Source organism: Crassostrea angulata, chromosome 2 (genome assembly GCF_025612915.1).
Source record: "Crassostrea angulata isolate pt1a10 chromosome 2, ASM2561291v2, whole genome shotgun sequence".
Classification (NCBI taxonomy): domain Eukaryota; kingdom Metazoa; phylum Mollusca; class Bivalvia; order Ostreida; family Ostreidae; genus Magallana; species Magallana angulata.
The window spans coordinates 68,262,895-68,278,127 of record NC_069112.1 but is presented as its reverse complement, the minus strand read 5'-3'; the positions used below and the strand labels follow the sequence as shown (position 1 = coordinate 68,278,127).

General features: G+C 33.9%; 1 pseudogene; it reads right to left on the bottom strand.

Moving 5' to 3' along the window:
• LOC128174777 (uncharacterized) overlaps positions 1–15,233 on the bottom strand; it is a 149,962-nt pseudogene that overhangs the window by 89,317 nt on the left and 45,412 nt on the right.

Sequence of the window (15,233 nt, the reverse complement as noted above, 5' to 3'; positions counted from 1 at the left end):
AGAACTTTTAATTCAATTTCATTCCCCCTAACATACATGCATTTTTGTTCAAACTGACAAAGATTAAGCATATTTGGAAAATAATCTACTGTCTAAAACTAATTTTAAAAAGATCTGCTATGACCTTCACATTGACAGACTTGGTTCAAGGTCACTGCACGCCATTAACCAATAAACTCTGTAAAGGTAAAATATTAGCCAAATAGGGGCTAAAAGGAGAGTATATCTATGCTCTTAAAATATGGATTTTTGTGTGTTCTGATATGACCTTGACTCTTCATCTACAAATATCATTCGAGGTCATTGCATATATTTTGATCAAAGGCATCATGTGGGTGAAGTATGAGGCTGAATGGAGCAAAGGGAGAGAAGATATACTCCGGACAAGGATTTTTAAAAATATAATTCTGCTATGACCTTCACAGTTTCTTTTCACTGAAAATAGGTTCAAGGTCACTACACACCCTTTCACCCTTTACTCAAAAGCTCTGCTTATGTGAAGTCTGAGCCAAATAGGGGTTAGTAGAAATTATATATGCTCTCAAAAAAGGATTTTTGCATGATCCGGTATGATCTTCACCCGTTACCTAGAAATTTCATGCAAGGTCACTGCACATCGTTTAACCATAGAGACACTCTGCGAGTATTAGCCAGATTGGACCAAAGGGAAAAAAGATATGCCCCAGACAAGAATTATATATATATAATTCTGCTATGACCTTAACCTTATACCTAAAAACATGGTTCAAGGTCACTGCGCATCCTTCAACCAAAGGAACCCTGTGGATGAGGTATGAGCCAGATTGAGCCAAGGGGAGAGAAGCTATGCTCCAGTCAAGCAATCTCGGATGGACAGACGGACAAATTGATCACTAGAAGGCGCCTGCATAAACATGCCTTTTTATCTAATTTAAAATAGTATCCATGCTATCTGCCCTTGGTGAATAGTCATCAAAACCATTCATCAGCAGAATTTGATTTCCCTCCTTTTTAAGGTGGTATGGGACATCTGTCGATATTAATGTGGATTAAAGTACTATATAATTGAAAAATTTTCACCGGTTTAGAATTTTCAAATTTTACAATATTTAACCAAAAAATAGCTTTTAAAAATATTTGAAAAGATAAAAATTGTAAAAACCCCAGTTGGATTCGAACTCATGACTTACAGGTTCCTAGTAAACCCTCTAACCCACTGCGTTAAGGAGTTAGGTGACCATTTTTGAAAAACAAGAGGCCTATGGGCCACATCGCTCACCTGAACAGCAGTTCCTTGTAACATTACATTTCGTAGCATATGCTTTTTCTATTTTAAACATTGAACCCCTTTCTCGGGACCCACTTATGGTCCGAGGTTTATGGTTGGCTTGAACAACATAAATAGTAACATAGGAATGAAAATGTGAAGCACTGCGGTGGGACCGCACGTACACAACCTGAAAAACTGAACATAGCAGAGTTCCACTTCAAGAGGAATAACTCTCAGACTGTACAGAATACAAGAAAGATAACTCTTGGTTCCACTACATTAGAGTTTACACAATTTGAGGATCCTTGCAGAGTAATCTCACAACTTGTAGCATTATAGTTCTCGAGAAAAACTTTTTAAAAACATTTTCAATATATCTTTCTATGTTAAACTTTGAACCCCTCTTTGGGCCACAGTATTAGTCCAGTGCTAAAGTTTTAATTATTTGGAATCTACATTATTTAAGGATGCTTGCCTAGTTATCTCACAAGCTGAAGCATTATAGTTCCCTAGAAAAAGATTTTTCAACATTTGCCCTCTATATTTCTATGCTAAACTTTGAACACCTCTTGGGGCCCCAGTATTAGATTGAGATCACGGCTTTTATAATTTCGAATCTACACTATTTGAGGGTGCTGACGTAGTTATCTGACAAATTGATGCATTGTAGTTCTCGAAAAGAAGATTTTTAAACATTTTCCATATATACCGGTACTTCTACATTTAACTTTAAACCCATCTTGGGTCTCTAGTATTAGTCCAGGGGTCACTATTTTAAAACTGTCGAACCTTCATTATCCATGGTTGTATGCATGATAGTAATCTCACAAATTGAAGCATTGTAGTTCTCGAGAAGAAGATTTTTTAACATGTTACCTTTATATTTCTTTAATAAATTTTCACCCCATCTTGGGGCCCCAGTATTGGTCCGGGGGTCACGATTTTACCAATAAGGAATCTACATAATCGAAGGATGCATGCATAGAAATTCCACAAACTAAAACATTGTAGTTCTTGAGAAGAAAATTTTTAAACTTTTCCTTTATGTTTTTTAAAATGTTTAAATTTTGAACCCCTCTTGGTGCCCATCAATTGTCCGGTCTACATTATTTAAGGATGTACATGTATGCATAGTAATATCCCAAACAGTTGCACTATAGTTCTTGAGAAGAAGATTTTAAAACATTTTCCTACATATGTTAAAATCTAAACCCCTACTGGGGCCCCACTTTTTGTTCGGGGGTCACGATTTTTACAATCTACACTATGTATACAACCTTTTGTGTATGTATTGGCATTTTTGGTGAAGTGGTTCTTGAGAAGAAAATTTTTAAACATTTTTCATATGTAGTTCTATGTTAAACTTTGAACCCCGCCTGGGGCCCCAGTCTTGGTCCGAGGGTCACGATTTCTACAATTTAGAATCTTCATTATACATACAAGCTTTTGTGTAAATATTGGCATTTCTGGTGCAGTGGTTCTTGAGAAGAAGATTTTTAAACATTTTCCTATGTATTTCTATGTTAAACTTTGAACCCCGCCTGGGGCCCCAGTCTTAGTCCGAGGGGCACGATTTTTACAATTTAAAATCTTCACTAAATATACAAGCTTTTGTGTAAATATTGGCATTTCTGGTGCAGTGGTTCTTGAGAAGAACATTTTTAAACATTTTCCTATGTATTTCTATGTTAAACTTTGAACCCCGCCTGGGGCCCCAGTTTTGGTCCGAGGGTCACCATTTTTACAATTTAGAATCTTCACTATGTATACAAGCTTTTGTGTAAATATTGGCATTTCTGGTGCAGTGGTTCTTGAGAAGAAGATTTAAAAAAAAATTTCCTATGTATTTCTATGTTAAACTTTGAACCCCGCGTGGGGCTCCAGTTTTGGTCCGAGGGTCACGATTTTTACAATTTAGAATCTTCACTATATATACAAGTTTTTGTGTATGTATTGGCATTTCTGGTGCAGTGGTTCTTGAGAAGAACATTTTTTAAACATTTTCCATATGTTGTTCTATGTTAAACTTTGAACCCCGCCTGGGGCCCCAGTTTTGGTCCGAGGGTCACCATTTTTACAATTTAGAATCTTCACTATATATAAAAGCTTTTGTGTAAATATTGGCATTTCTGGTGCAGTGGTTCTTGAGAAGAAGATTTTTTAAACATTTTCCTATGTATTTCTATGTTAAACTTTGAACCCCGCCTGGGGCCCCAGTTTTGGTCCGAGGGTCACGATTTTTACAACTTAGAATCTTCACTATATATACAAGCTTTTGTGTAAATATTGGCATTTCTGGTGCAGTGGTTCTTGAGAAGAAGATTTTTAAAGACATGCACCCTAAACTTACTGTTTCGCAATTATCTCCCTTTTGAAAAGGGCTGTGCCCTTTATTTTAACAATTTATAACCCCCTTTCCATAAGGATGCTTTGTACCAAATTTGGTTAAATTTGGCCAAGTGGTTTTTGAGAAGAAGTTGAAAATGTGAAAAGTTTACAGACGGACGGACAGACAGACGGACGGACGGACGGACGGACGGACGGACGGACGGACGGACGGACGACGGACAATGGGTGATCAGAAAAGCTCACTTGAACCTTCGGTTCAGGTGAGCTAAAAACTACATGTACTTATATAATTACACTTTATTTTATTGTTTATTTCGATAAACAATACGTCACAACATGGAAGTGTCCCATATCACCTTAAACTCGGAACACCTCTGACCTAATAAGATCGCCGCATTAAATACAAAGTTTGATTTAACTCTAATTTGTTTATCATCAAGAAATTCTGCATCGCTGACAAATAAAGTTTTCTTCTGTATAATGAAATACCAATTAACTGACTATTCGGACAATAGCAAGTTTATTGTCCCACTCCACAGCAACTAATTCCCTTGGCTTTGCCTCATTAAATAGTTGCTGTCTTGGGGGACAATAAACTTGCTATTGTCCTCATACCCAGTAAATACTAAATAGGCATATAATATCCCATCCACCTACATTTCATGTTATATAACCTCCCGTTTGTAACCTTCAATTTCACTGTAAAGTCAACACATCTGTCATAGCTGCAAGTTTCACAATTTATTTCTGCTTCTCATGTACTTAAAATTAGGGGCCTTAATATTGCTTACCAATTCCAACAAGAGACATCCCTCTAACTATTGATAATCATTAAAATTCATTTCATGAATCTACGCAACAATGATAAACCTTCAAGTACAGTCACTCTCAATTTTACAAAAATATTGACGGTACTTTATCCGAAACTGTTCCTTGTACCTTTAACTTAGTACACTAACATTTTTATGAAAAGACGGTTTGTCTTAGAATAAGAAAGCTAATGCAATTCTGAGAAAACGAATACCACATATTGCCAATTCCATTGAGGTTTAATAAAAATATGGCCATTTAAGTGAACCCACCATTTCCAATTTCCTTTAGTAAACACAGATTTACAGGGTTCTCCATATTAAAACATCTTTACCTGACCTATTAGAGGTCGACTGTTGTTCAACCACCTTTAAAAAGAAACCTTATTCAATACAACATATGCCTACATTATATAATCATGATAAAAGCTTCACATCACTTAGAAATACCCTTACATGTATACCCCCCCCCCCCCCCCCAAATCTTTTGATTTTCATAAAAAGTCATGGTTTGAAATGTTTTGCCTAATTTTATGAAACGTGTGGCAATTTCCTTGAGTCATTTCTCACACATATTTGAAAACAATCATCAATGATTCTAAAATTTGATCTTTATTTGTTTATTGTATGATTTGTACCATTTTAATTAACAAATAGACAGCTGTCCTGCTTGTGATTTCTTGTTTTCATGAAAAAAGTAAGCTAACAATCATATTTAGTGAATATCTAATCTATTCTGATTTCTAGTCTCCTTCTAACCATGCTAAAACAGTAAGTTACAACCTACAAGTTAGACATCTGCCATAAATTAGAATTAAATTCAAACACACCCAGGTAGCTGAAGACAGAGTTGATTTCAATGAAAAATGTTCAAATTTGACATGTTTTTCTACTTTTTTTCTGCATATATACCTTAGAAAGGTAGAAATAGGTTGTTTCTTGTTCATTTCAAAAGTAATTATCATAGCAGATGTTATTTCAAAGTCAAATGTACATTTACATATCCTACATGTAATCTTAATGCAGACAATTAAATAGAGGGGGGGGGGATTTTTCAATTATGTAAACACATCTAAATATCTTTATGAAATAAAAAATAAAGGAAACATAATTGCATACTTTTATTGAAAAACAAATTTTCACAGCAATTATGAATTTCTTTAAACAGCCTTAATTTTGTTTTCATAATTTCTTATCAAACACAAACCACAACATGGCATGATGCTTTCTTCAAGTTCCATTATTGTTCATGCATTATTGGATTTAATTTGAATTACCGGTAAATAGTCTGTAAAACACAAGGAATATGCATGTGGATAGAGGTGACAGGTTAATCTCAGGAGCTGACCCACAAGAATCAACAGGTACCGGTAAAAGCCATGTGGTAACAAGAGTCTGTTTTGAGCTGAAATAAAAAAAAATAATAATTAGCTGTGTTTACATACATGTACTAGTAATAGCTGTGTTTACATTAACATATGCATAGTATTTCTGTAAAAAATATACTACATTGACCATGCAGTGTAATAAGTATGACATATCCCAATACATGATATAACATTTAGGCAGTACAAGATCAAAAATTTGCATATCAAGTCATAATATAATATTAAAAAATTTTCATAGGTATAAACACTTATCAAATTGAGAGAGAGAGAGAGAGAGAGAGAGAGAGAGAGAGAGAGAGAGAGAGAGAGTTTATTACGGTACCGTACTTGTAGTGCAACAGTCAATATTTCAATTCGTAAATTACAAACGAATATTACCCACCGAACAGCGTCAAAGTACATGTACTGGTATAAGCTTCTGGTATACCATTTTTTATCAATTCTACTGTGTTTTTTTTTTTTTTGGCAAATAAATTTAGCGAGGTTTTTTTGTTTATTTTCTTATAAATTACATGTTTTAAAAACAATACTATGTGTAATAAGCATCAAACATGTATGAGTAAACTTAATGAAGAATTTGTAATAGATTATTTTTCACAGAATGTGGTACATTACATGTATGTCAATCTTTATAAAACTAGCGTATATTCCGTGCGCCATAAATTGCAAGTTTTTTGTAAATATCATTTACTTGCATGATAGGTATATATGGTCTAACCAAAATTTTCTTCATAAAGCTACAGCTGTATGTACCACATATATGTTTTGTCACAAGTATATACATTTAAAAAAAAAATACCCAAATTCCAATAGTTGAAATAAACTCAACTCATTCTCTGATAAGTTCATTGTGTTTTGTGCGTGCATATCTTATTTGTCTGCTGCAACAGCAGCCAATCAGCGGTAAGCTGAATCCACAAAAAGAAAGTTTGTGTTTTAGGAGCGGGTAAATTGTTTATGCGACACTGTCAAGAAAACCACACCAAATAATAACAAGAAACATAAATATTCACTTAAATGTATTGTGTTGTAAAGTAAAGGTTTTTAACACTTATTGCATCTTGCAAAACATGTGATGACCCTTAATCATCTGTCATATATCTGATATACATGTATATGTAAAAGATGGGAGAAATAACGATGGAACAAACTGGGAGTCGAACCTGGCCCTCTGAATCTCTAGTCAAGTGCTCTACCAACTGAGCTACATGTATCTGGCACCGGTATTCAAACCAGTCTGACCGTCACATTCCTCCCCCCTTAAATGATCTTCACCCTCGAAGATCACCCCTGGCAGGATCGAGTTAACCTGTTAGTTCCAGGGGTTGGTCACAACACCAATATTGTAACAGGATGGGAGAAATAATGAAGGACCAAACCGGGATTTGAACCTGGGCCCCCTGAATCTCTAGTCAGGTGCTCTACCAACTGAGCTATCTGGCACTGGTATTCAAACCGGTCTGATCGTCACATATATAAAGAATTATTTTAAACAATGTTGTTCAATTAAAAATAACACTCGCAACCTTCAGTTTTTGTCTGTAATTAATCAATATTGGCGTGCGATCAGTTCTTGCCGAGTACCATTTCTCACCAGTGCATTGTTACGTCATTTTATCAACACATAAAATTATATACGAAAATATGATGTAACAGTGCACCAGCGAAAAATGGTCCTCGGCGAGAACTGCTCGCACGCCAGTACTGCCAGTAGTCAGATTAAAAAAAGAGAATAAAAAATTACATTTACAACATTAACAAAGACAATTTAAGTACACATCATAACTGCTAAACAAGAAAAATTACGTGAACTGGTAGAATGGTAGGCATAGTTCTAACTTGTAACGTACATGTACAAGTACATGTACCGGGTACCCGTTGGTCTGCTATACCTCTTTAATGATACAATGATCGGCATCATAAAGATATTAAAGTCATGTTTTAACTCTGAAGTCTGAAGTATACAATTTTATTTACTTGCAGTTATGTCTACAGGGTATTCATGACTACATTTGGAGTCCTCTGCACAAGAATATATGATATGTTTCTAATTAGACCCTGCTTTGAATTTTGAGTTGAAAATTCACAATCTGTTATTTTTTTAAATAGATAAATTCAGTTACCCTTTCCAGTCCCCCATGAACCTCGAGCGAGTCTAAACACCCATGAAACATGTAAAAATTACACGTTAGTAAACAAACACCCACACCATAACAAAAACATCTAACAGTGTGCACGTACTTACATGTACATCTATACTATAAAATAAATTTTAACCAGTTAACAAGAAACTTTAAAAAGAGTAAAAGCCTCACCTTCTTCAGTAACATCCACATAAATCACACACTTTAATGTCCATCTTTTCTCCTTTATTACTCGTAGCTTATCAACGGCTGATCGTCGACAGAAGTGTGGCTGTCAGAATTTCCTCGTAAACGATTCACACGAGAAAAATATCCTCCTTAAACAAATATGTAGTATTGTTCCCTGTGCATGTTCATATGTTTCACAGCAAATTTAAAATGCATGTGTACACCGAAAGAATACACAACTTCTCTTCTGCATTACGGCTCTCTCTTTTCTACAATGCCGTTCGTTACTGTTTACATTCGGCGCGCGCGCGCGGGGGTCACAAACAGGGGCGCCCCGACAAATAGTTGCACATAGAACGTTTAAATAATGTGTGTTCATTGAATTCATAAATGATATAGATGAAAAAAATGAAATTGAATGACAACAATTTATCTAAGACGCAACACAACGTAATGCAGTAAATGCCTGGGCCTTAATGTGGCATTTGTTCGCTTGTGTGTCTATGTAGACATATTAACTCGTTCATGTACGATTCTCACATATTTGTTTTATGAAATTTGAAAAAAAATATAAGACAGAACTTGTTTAATTTGATACCAAATGACATTATTTAATATATTAACAATAACTAAATTAATTTTTTTTCATAAAATGATAACGATTTTTGCTATCAGAAAAATACGTGTATGAGCTGCTGACCCCTAATTATAGGGGCCAGCCCTTTTTTCTTAATTTTAAATGAAAGCTCTCGTTATTCTAAACAACTTTCGTTCTATATGTATTAACAAAATATTTTTAGTTTAAAGGTTATAATACAAAAAGCAACAAAATTTCAGCCCCGAAAAAATCTTAAAATTTGGCGACAAATAGCTCAAAAACTAACAAAGAAATTACCAAAATATTCATGCCAGCAAAATTATAAAATGTTACCGACAATTTCGCCAAATTTCATGCATCTATCATCTGTAGTTCCCGAGATCAACTCTGGACAAAAGACCCCCCAATTTTCAATTAAAGGGCAATAACTTATAACCGGAAGTGAATTCTAAAAATTTGAAAAAAACGTCAAGAGATATTAATATCATCTACATACCCTGAAAGTTTCATAGCAATCAGACAAAAAATGTTCGAGAAATCTCGTGCACAAAATTTGCGGGAAAAAAAAAATAATAATAAGAAACAGTAGAATAACAGAAGGGTTTTCCGTTGAAAAACGGAAAACCCTAATAAGAAACAGTAGAATAACAGAAGGGTTTTCCGTTGAAAAACGGAAAACCCTAATAATAATAAAAAGAAACAATAGAATAACAAGAGGGTCTTCCGTTGGAAACGGAAGACCCTAACTAGACACGATCTCGTTGCGAGCAACGAGGAGGTCTTCCGTCCGATTTTTAGAAGGTGAAATGACGTCATCGACATTAATTTTTGACAACAAATCATGATATGGAAATAGGGGTGAAGAACTAATGCTTTTCTGTAATGATTTTTATAAGTTCTTTTACGTTGCTTTTTTAAATACCTGCATTTCTTCCAATTGAAATAGAAAAGATTAAACTATTTTACTTCTGGCCCCTAATATCCCTAGTTAGTTAACGCATGAGAAAATCATTATATTGTTGGGATATATAAACGTATTATACATAAAGTCTGTCCCAAGATATTTTTGCCACACATTTTCTCAAATTATTCGATATTTGTAAATGTCTCTTGATTCAGACGAGTTTCATTCGATAGTATGAAAAAATCCCAAGATTTCCCTTTTGTAACGTCCCCTCTAGCTTGTCAGGTTTCAATACACGGTTAAAAAAAGAATGTCTACGGGGATTTTGCATTGCATCAGCCATTATAAAGCCCGGATGAAAACGTTGAAAAATTGTGCTAGATATTCCGTGAGACTTCCGAATTGAGAAAAGATGTAAACATTCCCAATTATAAATCTCCGTAGGAAATCTGTTTTTGATCCTGTGAATGTTTACGAAGGAAAATAGTAATTTCCGAATGAAGTTTGACCCCCTAAAAACGTTAATACCTAATTACGTAACACATGATAAAATCAATAGATTTCTTGGATACATAATAGTTGAGATCGACACAAAATTTAAAATTTTGATTAATTCATGTGATTTTGAATGACCATAGTTGTGAATGGAATTGTAGATCATTTTGGAGAATAAGCGGGTATTGAACATAATTAATGCACATGATCATGTACATGACAAATAAAGTGTCTTACACATGTAAATCTTAATGTAAAAGCTGCTTGGTCCAATTTTCAATAAAATTATTGTATGCTTTTAAACGATGGTTATGCTAAGTATGTGTGCAATAATATACGTTGCAGTAGTTTTTCCGGTCAATTAAGCCATATTTCAATGAAAAAAATTATGTACATGTTGAAACTCGTTGAATCCGGATGTTGTGTATTATGGCATGCTGCCCAATCCGGCGACATTATTCAGCCCCTTGACATTTTCCTATCATTTTTGTTTTTAAAAAATTGTGCAATCCGGATCCTGTCTATTCTGTAAACCGGCGAAATGAAAAAACATACTGCTTATAATTAGTGAGAGTTATCTCCCGTAGTCCGTCTACTTATCGATCGGTCGGCCTTCAGCGAGATATTTTAAATGCTCAGTTATCGACTAATTTTTCTGTCGTTGCTATTGATTTAAATAACTAGCAACTCATTTCAGTTAATACCGTAAAGTCTTGTTATGAATTGCAAAAATTAGATAATTAGATTATAATTCACCCCATTTTTTCATGCCGTGATTCAGGATACTGTGAGAGTAAGACTGCCGATATTGTTTGTTATCCCCGTTGTACATTGTATGGCTACACGTACATATTATTCTAGATCTGTCAAAATGCTAATTTTTTTAAAAATAAAATTCTCATTATATTAATATTCATCCATTGTTTCCCTGCATCATAACAGTTCTCGCCATCAGGTGTTTCAGCCACCTGTTGACTTGTTAATGTTTTGTTTAACAATTTACGGTTAAGCATGCACTTTACAGGTAGATCGGATGTTTGAAAAATTATCAATAACGATGATTTGATTCAAAAAGTATTTCCATCGTATGTATTCCGTTATGGATTTATTGTTTCAAAAAAATAATTTAAAATGAAAATTGGTACCGTATAGATAAGATCGATGAAATCTAATATATTTCAGAACAATTGAAAATTTTACAAGAATACAGGATCAGGACCTACTGCATTAAATACTAAAATTAATTTGCAACAATGTCCTCTAAACCGGATGTTGCCTAATCCGGCCATTTTTTTTTCAGAACCACCCTCCGCCGGATTAGACAATTTTTGTGTATATCCACAAAATAATCGACATAAAAGGGTTTTGCGTTATTTCGCCTCGTGTTTAAACTGGCCCCTTACGTCGAAGCTAGTATGATTGTATTACGACTTTGACATCTGTCTTTTTTTATATAATCTGTTATAACATATGAAAAATACAGCGTGACTATTTAAACAAAAATAAAGCAGTTTACATTTGTTCATTAATAGTTTTTATGTTTACGTTGTTTATAATCATTGCAAAACATGCAGGATGAATAAACCCAATCATTCGAAGGATGAAACCCAACGGTTTTCTTTTTTAAACATTCCAATGATGTATTTTGAGGGGTTTTTTGTATGCCCAAAATTTTTTTTTATTTTGAATATTTCTAACGTTGAAGGGAGAGCAATTCCGTGTAAATACATCTACAACTTTGTAAGATCATTCATTTGGTTTGCAAGGAAAATTATTTGATACTGTAATGGCCGACAAATCGGACCATGCAGCTTAAAGAAATTTCTCAACTTATTATACCTCGAAACGTTATTTCAAATCAGACACCAAACAATAAAGGGAAATGGAAATATTCGGCGGATATAAATGTTAAAGTATTCTTATGATAAAAATTGGTATTTTTAGCAAACATAAATTAATCATTTTTTATCTCCTACAAGATATAATCGCACCTGTGTTTTGTATCCATCTCTTTTAAACTCTTTTTAGCCAAATCTGTAAAAATTCGTGGTCGTTTCACCGTCTTGTTTTAAACCCCGCTGAAATGTTCACAATCGATTCGCTGTTGAACGAAAGACTCGACTAGAAAAACTTGCTGCATGGACCGTCTAACATTATTAATTTTAATGATGAATTCAGAAACTTATAGATTTCAAAAAGTGTCATTTTTTGTTAAGTTACAGGAACGTTGTCATTCATGCACATAAAATTTGTACAAAATAAGTTATATGTTATTCAACCAGTGTTTGAAATTTAAGACCGTTCTTGAAATATTTGGGAAAGAAAGTTTAGGGGTCATCCTTTCATCTTTTTATCGGGCCCGTGTAACAAAATTTGAGCCATTTCCGAATAACTGTGTGCACAAAAATCGTAAATAAAGAATGCAGGTAACGGGAGCTTTAAACAGGGGAGCAGGGAGTGCTTTAAAATTCATATTGACATATATTAATGTACCGTGTAAAATTATCAATCATAGTCATTAGATAACTGCTATTGCCTGATTGGCGAATTTGATTTGCCTATTGACTCCATGACATCTACAATTAAGCTTGGTTAAACGTTAACATTTTAAAAAAACTATATATATAAGCATGTACTCCAATCAGGTGTTGTACTTTACAGAACGTTTAAAAAATAACGCGATTGCCGAGCGCTTCTTTTTTGGGAAAAATAGTCCTAATCAGACAGTGAATACATAATACAGCATACAGACGTTTTATTAATATATATATAATTTATGTATAAACTATTTAAGTGTGCTTGAATATGCAAAATTTAAAGCCAATTCGATTTGTATTAGATAATTAATCTACTAAGTATTATTTTTAACCATGTGTACTCTACTCGATTTTTAACTGTCCGAATACAATCAAAATATTCGCAATGAATGCACATGTACATAAACTTTTTATAACTCACATATTCTTCAGAATCAAAAAAAAAAATAAAATTTGATTAATAATAAATTAATAAAATCAGCAATGAGTATGCTTTTTAATGAATCTGACCACCATTGAGAAGAGGTTATTATACCAATATTGTGACCCTTATTATTTAACGGCCTGAATGTAAATAATTTTTCAACTTCTTTAAAAATGGTTAGTTTTATCGTGCCCGCACCTACCACAAGCATGTAAAATTGTACTTCTTAAGCTGCCTCATCTCGAACGCTTTTTAAAAATATTTCAACTTTTACTTACTACATCCTGCTCAACCCTCTCTCTCTCTCTCTCTCTCTCTCTCTCTCTCTCTCTCCCTCAACTCATAAAAAATTCTAATACTTTGTTAGACAAATGAAGAATCACATTATCATAGATTACAGATACTTATGTGAATATCGCCAATATTTTGTTGAAATTGGTAGTGTAATGCATTTAATTCTCAGCAGCAAAATGTCACAAATAGAAACAGGTGAATTTATTTACATTTCATCGTACGACTGTAAAACGTATTATATTCATTGATGGCAGTTTTTTCCTTTATTTTACGAACTATGATTTAAATCAATGGTTTGATGCATCGTTAACCGATATCATTGGAAATGAAAATAACAACGAATCAAAGAGCATTAAAATGTGGGATAACGTATAAACACGAGAAGCATGTGTCCTACAACGAATCGGCTGTCCACTAGCGCGGCTTCTCCTTGGCCCGTGTTATGAAAATGTACACTCAACGTGGTGGGTTTGAAATGTTTGCAGTTTGATAACTAAATTTTATTTTCCAACAATAAAACTATTTCATGACATAGACAAGATCACAAAGAACGCCCCTTTTTCAATGACAGTCATACAATCTATTTTTTTTTATTACAAGAGCAAAACAGCAATACTTCGTAGGTAATGGTATAATCTTTTACCATTTACTCTTTAATATCGTTTAAATCTGAATTCTTTGTGTTTGCAGCCAAATAAATAAACCCGTGTGTGTATTACAGCAAGGCGCATATCTTGTGTATTGGATAACGGTAGACCGCTCGCTAGTCCAGCCGCGACCCATTTCCTCGGCCGCCGGCAAGGATCGGATACGTATAATTGTTTACATACATGAAGCTCGGAATACAGCTAGATTTTAAATGCGACTCAAATACATTGCATAGAAGTAATTCTTTTACCCACAATGTGTTTCCCTAGAAAAGAATTACACTGTTTCAACACTTTCCGAATGCAAGCTAGTACACTGACTGTGGTAGTAGATAATGGTATATTCTTTTTTTATTTACTATTAAAATCACTAATATCGGAAGTTTTGTGTTTGCAGCTAAATATAAAAATCCATGTGTGCATTGTAACAACCGTTAATGATACAACGCCGCTTAATGCTATAAATAGCATTAAGCGTTGCAATTGCAACGCTTAATGCCATAAATTCTTGCATTAACAGTTGACATCTTCAACTGTTAATGATAAATCGCCGCTTAATGATATAATTGTATCATTAAGCGTCACAAATGCACAGCAGCCCTAACGCTTAATGAAACAAGCAAATATCGACATCCTCAACCGCTAATGATACAAACTTTATATCATTAAGCGTTGCAGTCGCACCCTTTAATGATACAAAATTGTAAAAATTATTGAAATATTATTGTGTTCATAAAGCAATGGGATGAATATTTGCTTAAACAAGGCAGATCTAATATTTCAAGGTGAATTATTAATTTTTTTATCACCCCCCCCCCCCCCCCCCCCCACTTTTAAAAACGGTGCTACATGCCTGTAACATCAGTTTTAGCTGAAATACACTTTGCTCACAATTCATAGCGTGAAATTAATCTTTAAACAGCTTTTTTTTTTTTTTTTTACAATATTTTTACAAATTGTTAGATCATATTCATACGATGTACATTGAAAAAAATCAGATGCTATATTGTGTCAAATATAAAAAGCGAGAATATATTTACAATTTCACATGATTGCCTATATACACAGGTAAATTAGCGAATACAAAAAACATTGATAATGAACTGATTTAAAACAACTGCGTGATTTTTGCGTGATTGCCCATGGGAGGCCCGCTGCTTAAAGGGAGCCGAATGGAAAGCTTTTCTTGTAATATAACTAATGGACTTATCTATTATCTCTAATCTT